General features: G+C 34.4%; 1 long non-coding RNA gene across 1 annotated transcript in view; it reads right to left on the bottom strand.

Moving 5' to 3' along the window:
- Positions 1-7,360: 7,360 nt before the first annotated feature.
- The window catches only part of LOC306663846, a 162,150-nt gene continuing 159,598 nt past the window's right edge, over positions 7,361-9,912 (bottom strand). The window contains exon 4 of the long non-coding RNA XR_013764564.1: positions 7,361-7,465. This is a non-coding gene — a long non-coding RNA (uncharacterized lncRNA). The remainder of the gene's footprint in view (positions 7,466-9,912) is intronic.

Genomic DNA, 9,912 nt, shown 5'->3' with positions numbered 1-9,912 from the left:
TACATATGTATTATAATCAACAAATTTATCTCTGCTGTCTCAACATATTTGTAAAAAATTGGGTATAATATTACTGTACAAGGAGTTTTCCAGAATAATTCTAATATAGTCATAAAATCCCATGGTTTATGTACTGGACTAGTTTTATCAACACATTCCTCATGCATCAGAAAATATAGGACCTTTTTGCTGTTGTTTTTAAACCTGAAACCCAAGAATGTACAAAACAAGATCTATTGTGATAAAATTTAGCTTAACCATATTTAAAAAAAAGCTAATTGTATATTTTGGCAAGTTTTCTGGAATAATAAAACAAGGCCATATAAAACTACCAAGATAGCCAAGTGCATACATTTGGGTGCTTCTGTCCTGAAACTTCAAAACTCATCTCTTGGTGATTTTTAAGAAGGCAGATTCGAGGAGCTTTAAAATTCAGTGGTTTTGTCACTATTTTAAATTTAAATTTTATTTTACTCTATTTTGTGACCAGGAGTCCTGGTTGAGCTTTACTTCATCCTTCAAGTCAAACCACAGTCCTCACAAAAGGCCAGTAACACCTTCACGTGGAGGTTGATCATTTAATGGTTACAACTGTTAAAACTTTTTATCTCAAGAACAGGAGTAGAGATAGAGAGTGTCTTGTCTTATAGGCTACCATGCATGAGAAAAATCAAAGACAAAGCGAACCATTTTCATTTGTGTAAAAATCCTTTGCCTTTGCCATGCATTTCTAAATGGAGAAAACCAATTTGAGCAACATTTTTTTGCCTTTTTCTGCTGCTTTTCTTCCTCCTTCCCAGAGGATGAGGAGGATCTGATGGGTGAGCTGGGAGAGGAAAGGATGACACTCTCTTGCCCCCCCACCTTAGGAGCCAATGTATACTCAGATGAAACAGGTTAGCAATAAAGGCTTTGTCCTGAGAACAGGTATTTTCTAGAGCTGCCTGTAACAGAGTACACAAGTTTTATTCTGTCCTCCTGGTCCATTGACTCCCCACCTAGCCTTTATCACTAAGTAGGATAATAAATTGCATCCATCCTCTGAGCTCTCTATAGACACATTTTGTTCCAAGATTGCATGGAAGTTGTCTTAAATTTCAAAGACTTTAACCTAGGATAATATAAATTTTCTTTCAGCCTATACTCAAACATAGTTTGTAAAAATATTATTAAAGACACTATTCTGTATTGATCAGTTTTCTATCACTTATAATAATTACTTGCGATAACTCACTTAAAAAGAGTACATTTCATGTTGATTCACAGTTTTAGAGTTTTCAGTCCATGGCTGATGGACCCTGGTGCTTTGAACCTGTGGTGACACATCATGGCAGAAGCATGAGGTAAAGGAAAAACTTTACGCTATAGACGGGAAGCAAGATAGGAAGAGACTGTGGTCCTGCAATCCTGTTCAAGGGCATGTCCCCAGTTACCTGATGATCTCCCACTAGGTCTCACCTCCTAAATGTTCCACCACTTCCCAATGGTGTCATGAGCTATAGACCAAGTCTTCAACACATAAGCATTTGGAGGCATTTCAGATCCAAAGAATATCACTCATGTGAGAATCAAACTTGTGTTAGACTTGGTCTACAAACTCAGATAACTTTCTAAAAGGGTAAAGAATCTTTTCTTCTACTTATCACTCCAACTTCTTCCCATTCTGCTGCCCTGACACTATTTTGTCCAGCAGAACTGGTTGTTATGATAATTAGTTATGCTAATTACTATATGACCTTGACCAAATAATAAATTTTTCTCTGTACCTCAGTTCCCACATCTGAAAGTTGTGATAATTGTACTTGAGAGAATATGAATGTGCTTTAAAATGTTGTAAGGGAAGAAGATATTTTTTTCTTCAATTGCCATAGTCTTTTGGTGGGAATAGCCCCCTATAACACAAGACAGATTAATAAGAGAAAAATAAACAAATTGATTAACATGTGTGCTTCATATGTAAATGGACAATACCCAGGGAATTATAGTTCTCAAAAAGGTGGTTTTGAATTCCAGTTGATATCGTATCTTCAACAAAGAGCATAAATTTTTAGAGAAGTAACAAGACAGAGAAGAGCTTTGTGTCTTTAAGAGTGGCAAACTGTGGAAAGACAAATAGCAAATAAAGAATGAAAACTGAAACCTATTTCTGCAGATTCCTCTGTACTGTCTCTAGGATGAGCCTGAAGTGTCTTCAGTTGTTAAACTTTATTTTCCCTGTTTAAGAAAAAAAAAAAAAAAAGTGGTAGGACAGGATCGCTTTGCAAACATATGTTCCAATTTTGAGAGAACAGGCCATTCCTACGCTTGCTGCTTTTTAATAACCTTCAGGTCACCAATTGCTTATATTTTGGGGCAGTATATTCTGGTTTCTAGCAACATGTACTACAACATTTCACTTGATTGTGAATATTATTTTGATATTGAGTATTTGGTAAATTTAGCTGCTATATTCATTTCAGGTCTTTCTTCCATTTTGGATACTTTGTACTTGATGCATCATTTTTTGCAAGAATTTATAGTGAATTTTAATTGTTCGCTTACATATTTGTGTTCTCAATAGTCCATGAGTTGCTTAAGAAGAGCAAGTACTGGGTCTCAAGTCTCTACGGATCCAGTTCTCACCTTGAGACTGGCACATACTATAGTCTTGGTAAATGTCTGATGAATGACTAAATTATTGGGGAAAATAATAAATTAATGAATTATACTTTATGAAGTTACGTGAAAAGGACACATGTATGATTTTTATTTTTGTGTACCAGTTATACATTTAATTTTCCAAATATAAACCCCTTATCAGATATAGAGTTTGAAATATTTTCTCTTATTCTGTAGATTGCCCCTGCATTCTGTGGATTCTTCCTTTGTTGTGAGTAAGCTTTTTAGGTTGATATAATTTTCTTCTATTTTTGCTTGTTTCCTGTGAGTGAACAATTTTGTCCGCAAAAATTATTTTCCATTCCAATGTACTGAATGGTTTCCCCTGTGTTTTCTGCTAGTAGTTTCATAGTTTCAGATCTTATTTATATCTAAGTCTTTAATCCATTGTAGGTTGATTTTTTAACTGGCAAGAGATAGGGGTCTAGTTACATTATTCTGCGTGTAGATATAGAATTTTCCCAGAAACATTTATTGACAAGACTACCCTTTCTCCAATGTGCATTATTAGCACTTTTATTGAAAAACAGTTGGGTGTGGATGCACAGGTTTAGTTCTAGACTCTGAATTCTGTTCTGTTGGTCAATGTGTCTGTTTTTATGCCAGTCCCATACTGCATTGAGTACTACAGTTTTATAGTATATTTTGAAGTCAGATTATGTGTTTTCTGCTTTGTTCGTTTTGATGGGTTCAGTTATTCTGAAGGTTTTTGTTTGTTTATTTTATGTGTGTGTGGTTCCATATAAATTTGAATTTTCTCTAGTTTCATGAAAAATGTCATTGGTGTTTTAATAGGATTGAATTTAATCTGTGGTGATTTGGTTAGTATGGACATTTTATCAATATTAGTTTTTCTCAGATATCAACATGGGTTTACCTTCCATTATTTATATCTTCTTCATTTTCTTTCATCATTGTTTTATAAACACACACACATATTTGGGGGGGGGGGTACCAGGGATTTTAGTGGTTGAGGGCACTCAACCACTAAAACACATCCCCAGCCCTATTTTGTATTTTATATAGAAACAGTGTCTCACTGAGTTGCTGAAGGCCTTAATAAGTTGCTGAGGCTGGATTTGAACTCATGATCCTCCGGCTTCATTCTCTCAAGACACTGGGATTACAGGCATGCACCACCACACCCATTTATAATTGTTATTATAAATTTTCATTTCTTTGGTTAAATTTATTTCTAGGTATTTATATGTTTTGTAACTACCGTAAATATCAAATAACTTGCTATTGGAAATACTGACGTCTTTTCCAGTTCAAATGCTTTTATTTGTTGTTGTTTTGTTTTGTTTTGTACTGGGAATTGAACTCAGGAGCACTTAACCACTAAGCCGGGAGCACTTAACCACTGAGCCATATCCCCAGTCTCTTTATTGTATTTTTAGAGACAGGTTGTTCCTAAGGTGCTGAGGCTGGCCTTTTTTTTTTTTTTTTTTTTAGAATCTTTTTCACAATACCTTCATCTTATTTATTTTTATGTGGTGCTGAGGATCGAACCCAGTGCCTCACAGGTGCTAGACAAGCACTCTACCACTAAGCCACAACCCCAGCCCTGAGTCTGATTTGTTTTGCTTAGCATGATATTCACCAGTTGCATCCATTTACCAGCAAATGCTATAATTTCATTCTTCTTTATGGCTGAGCAAAACTCCATTGTGTATATAGATACCACATTTTCTTTATTTAGTCTTCTGTTCACGGGCACCTGAGCTGGATCCATAACTTGGCTATTATGAATTTCACTGCTATAAATACTGGTGTGTCTTTACAGGATAATATACTATTTTTAGTTCTTTTGAAAAATACCAAGAAGTGGGCTAGCTGGGTCATACTGTACTTCATTCCTAGTCTTCTGGGGACTCTCCACACTGTTTCCCAGAGTGGTTGTACTAATTTGAAGTCCCACCCAAAATTTAGGATTACACATTTTTACCCACAATCTCAACTAGCATTTATTATTATTTTTATTCTTGATGATTTTCATTCTAACTAGAGGGAAATGAAATCTCCATGTAGTTTTGATTTTCATTTCCTGATTGCTAGGAAGATTGAATATTTTTTCATATATTTGTTGGCCTCTTGTATTTCTTCTTTTGAGAAATGTCCATTTAGTTATTTTTCCCATTTACTGATTAGATTGGGTGTTTTTTGAGTTCTATAAAGAACTTTATATCCTATAAATTAATCTTTGGAGGAGTAACTAGCAAACATATCTCCCATTCTGTAGGCTCTCTCTTTGTGTTCTTAATCATTTTCTGTGCTGTACAGAAGCTTTTTTCATTTTATGCCATTCAACTATGAGTCATGGCTTTATTTCTTGAGCTTTTGGTATCTTGTTAAGGAAATTGGTGCCTATACCAATATGGGAGTGCTGAACCTATGTTTCTTCTAACGGTTGCAAAGTTTCTGGTCTAATTCCTTTGTCTTTGATTCATTTTGATTTGATTATTGGGTAAAGTAAGAGATAGAGATCTAGTTTCATTCTTTAACATCCGGATATCCAGTTTTCCCAGCACCATTTGTTTAAAAAGCTATCTGTTCCCCAACATATTTTTGGCACCTTTGTGGAGTATCAGATGATTGTGTCTATGTGGGTTTGCCTCTGTCTCTGGTCCATTGGTCTTCATGTCCATTTTAATGTTAATACCCTGCTATTTTTATTATTAGAGCTCTGCACTATAATTTGAGATCAGCTATTGTAATGCTTCTAGCATTCCTCTTCTTGCTCAGGATTGCTTTGGCTATTCTGGGTCTCTTATTTTTCCAAATGAATTTTAAGAGTGGTTTTTGTTTTTTTTTTTTTTCCTCTAGTTCTATGTAGAATGTCATTGGTATTTTGATGGTGATTTCATTGAATCTGCATAGCACTTTTGGTAATATGGCTATTTTGACAATGTTAATTCTACCTGTCCAAAAACATGGGAGCTCTTTCCATCTTCTAAGTTCTTCAATTTCTTTCTTCAGTGTGCTATAGTTTTCATTCTGAAGTCTTTCACCTCCTAAGTATTTGATTTCTTTTTTCTTTTTTTTAGATTATTGTGAATGGGATAGTTTTTCGGACTTTTTTTTTTTTTTTTTGGCAGCAGGTTCATTATTGGATTATAGGAAAGCTATTGGTTTTTGTATGTTGATCTTGTATGTTGCTGCTGTGCTGAATTGTTTTTTATCAATTCTATAAGTCTTTTGATGGAAGTTTTTGGTTCTTCTAGATATAGAATCATGTCTTCAGCACACAGAAATAATTTAACTTCATCTCTTCCTTTTTGTATCCCTTAAATTTTCTTCTCTTGTCTGATTGTTCTAGATAGAGTTTCAAGAACTACTGAATAGGAGTCAAGCTTCCTACCCCTTTGGCATTCATATGTCCATCTTGTACTTTGCTACCTGAATATTGTCTCAGAGTTTCCATAAAATTTCTTCATTCATTTTCATAACTCATACTGAAACTGTGTCATGCTCCTTTGATTCACTATTCATGCATCATACATAAAAAATTGTAAGGAACTATACAGGGCATATCTTGATGGGTTAGGAAAATTTGTGTATAAAAGTTTTCAAATTAGAATTGTTAAATGTGTGGCTTAAAAAATAGTGTCTACCTTGTATTATTATAGCAAATTCACTTCTTGTGCCTAAATACAGTCCTTATGTTTAAAATTCAGGCATTCTAGTTTTTATTCTTACTTTCTATAATTTGAGCACAGTGAGACTTTGATTAAAGTATTTCTATTGTCTAGATTTGAGGCTGAAGATTAATTTGAATGACAAATAGTTTCAACCTGGAATATAATTTGTCCATTTAATTAATTCCTTCAGCCTGGACCTTCACTACATTAAATAAGTGCTAGTGAACTGAGCAATTAATTCATGTTCCAAAGGTGACTTATTGACTTGTTAAGAGTAGCTTAGAAACCAAGAGATTTGGACTCAATAAAATATTTGCTCTGTGCTCTATACTAATACTATTCATACAAGTTACTTAGGGATCTTGTTGACATGCAGATTTCTTGTCAGTAAAACTGTGCTAGGACCTAAGATTCTGCATACCTAATAAAATCCAAGGTGTTGATGGTGCCACTGTTCCTAAGTCACATAACAAATGGTAAAGTTCCATATAGTAGGGATTTCTTGGAGAATTTTTTATTGTAACAGTGTTTGATTATTACACAAAATTAAGAACAGTCAGTTTCTAGACTTAGGTTTTTACTCTCAAAGTATATTGAATCTATACAATACCTAAGTGGAAAAAAATTCTGCTATGTACATTCCATAGGAAATTTCAAGCACCTTCTCCTCTTTAATAATTGTTTCTAAATAGAATTTTGGGGGGAAGTCATTTCCTATTTCTGACCTCATTCTCTATTTTTAAGTGAGAATAAAGATAATTTTAGAGAGGTAGATCTTTAGTATTTTTTAAACTATAACATAATAACATACATATTTTGACTTATCCCCTACTTTTGAAATATCGTAGAATACAGTCATTGCAACACTTCCCCCTTTACTCTGTTCCCAGGCCTTGACTCTTGTATCATTCCTGACTTTTTTCCACACTATACCAGGAGTCAGAGTATTGTCAAGGTCATTTAGATATTTTCTAAATGTCTGAAGTCCTTACTTTACTAAAACTCCATATCCTTCTATTGCCAGTTTGGCCCTTATGGACATAAATTCTATTAGATATATTCTATTTTAAGGAACTTCCTTACCTTTAAGTCCAATTATAAGTCACTTTTTGAAGATGTATTAAGTCAGGATTCTTGGTTGTGGTCAACAAACTCTGGCTGCTTACCTAAAGGGAAAATGTTAGACTTAATGAAAATGCTTCAATAACTCATGGAATCTGAGGAAGAGGAACAATTTGGCCAACATAAAGCTGACTGACTTTTAACTATCCCCATAACTGTGTCACCTATTGAATTATAGTTCCTAATTGACAGATTCAAGGGACATATGCCTTTCTCAGTCCACCACAGCAATGAAAGCAACTGTGGTAATAGATGATGTCACCACTGAGTCTAACTCTAGCAGGGAACTGTCAAGATGTTCTTAGAAGAAGGGGGAAGAGCACTTGGTGTTGGCTAAAAATGTTTTTAAAAAATGTTTTAAAGTGTATAAAGGTTCACTATCCTCAGAGTAGATAGACTGTAACAGTTCAACCCTGCAATAGCTCTTAGAGTATTGTGGGTTTCCTCTCCACACTGGGGAAAGTGATGTACAGCACTGGCCTATCATAGCTCAAGTTGTTTCTCAGGGCAACACTTACCCTGAAGGCAGAACATGAAAATAAGTAGCTCAGATTTAAAAAGAAAAAAGCCACAATCCACTCACCTTTCCTGAGAATCTGTTTCATCAAAGAAGGTGATAATCTTCATATCAACCTTTTGTAAGTCACAGAATAGGTCACTGTTTGGGGGGAAATGGAGTCGACTAAATGCTTGATTGAAATGAGCTATTCTTAGGCAAGTGTCACTAATACCAAAGGGGAATAGGAAGGAGAATCATATGGTGGTTTTTAGAAACAACCCAAATATCTATCAAAGTATATTGAACTAATTTGAAATATGAACTTTTTTTTCTGATATCTTTCAATGAGCTTGTCAAACTTGAAGTTAAGGGCATAGTCCTCCTGAAGATTCCCCTGCTTCAGACACAAACCTCAAATTCAGGGATCTCTAAACCACCCAGACTTCTAACAAGGTAACTGCAAATTTGGGAGTTCACACTACCTCATAAGCTTTGATAGCTTGCTAGAATATCTCAGAGGACTCAAGAAAACATTATTACACCTACAGGTTTATTATTGAAAAAAGAATGGATCAAAATCGGACAAAGTGAGAGACACAGGGGGTGAGGGCTGGGAGGTTCCATATGTACATGAAGCTTCCATGACCTCAGGAAGCATCATTTTTTCTAGTGTGTAACAATATTGGGAGTGATGCCAGCCAGAGAAGCTCACTCAAACTTTAGTGTCTAGGATTCTCATCGGGTGTTATTTAGTAGGCACAGTTTATTGAATGAAGACCTGAGATTGAATTCCTATCTGCAGCTTTCTTCTTCTTACTAGAAATTGAAATCTCGTGGCCCACAGCCTTAATTCTTTAGCCACTTATTTGATCTTTCTGACATGGCCAGCGTCTCATCCTGAATCATCCGTAACTAACAGTAATCATATTAGTGTAACTATGGAGGGATCTACCATGCCACCTCATTAGCATAAATTATCAGATGTAGACCTAGGGTCTACCATTAGTAATAAGAACACCCCAAATCACTCAGAAAATTCTTATGTTTTATAGACTACTTGCCAGGGACCATGGAGAAAGATTGGCCAAGTCCTATATATATATATATACATATATATATATATACATATACATATACATATATATATGGTTTTTTATATACACATATGATTACTTTAATACTGTCAGCATTTGTATGATCTAATCCATATCTCAAATGTTCCAAAAGGAAAAAGAACTGCAGCAAGCAGAGTAATTGAATTGATCTCTGGGATTTCTGCACAGAAGCATATATTAATAAGGAACCACATGTTCAATGTCTTTCAGTAATGGAGGAAAATTGATCAGATTATGAAAAAAGAATTATGCTGTATACATAATTGAACAAAAATATTGTTCTTTTTAGTTTTCGGCAAAAATAAAAAAATGAATGGGAAATGATACGCTGCTTCTTCAAGTTTAAATGGTGAGGAACCAACATGGACTATAGTAATTTAATGAGGAAGTAAAATCTAGAAACCAGCCTCAGCTATCTTAGACAATGAAGATTTGTTAACAGGAGATTTTTCCAGTTCCATGATCAAAGTGCCTCTAGTAAGAAAATCACCAGGTGGGGACAAATTTTAGTCAACAGGCATAATAGCAAATATGTTAATCCTTTCATTTTTTTTTAACCTGAAGTTAACTCTATAAGTGGTAGTGTTTGTTGTCTTCCAAAATAAATGTTTAATTTTCAAATTAATATTATATACCTAGTGCTGAATTGTTGAATCTGAGGATTATGTGAGTTCAGAAAAGATATGCTCATTTTGTTCCAAAATCACAATGTCACCTAGTAGTATCTCATACATAAAATCTGAGCAAAAAATTAAATGGATTATTTGGATATTCTATCATCTCAATTATTCAAAACAGCTAAAGGCCTATTTTTCTTTACACTATCTGAAAGGTATTTCATGTTTCAACTTATTTATATGGGTTTGGATAACATCTT

The sequence above is a fragment of the Sciurus vulgaris genome, assembly GCF_902686455.1.
Source record: "Sciurus vulgaris genome assembly, chromosome: 6".
Taxonomy (NCBI): Eukaryota; Metazoa; Chordata; class Mammalia; order Rodentia; family Sciuridae; genus Sciurus; species Sciurus vulgaris.
Note: the sequence above shows the minus strand (reverse complement) of the source record. Positions and strands in the feature narration are given on the sequence as shown.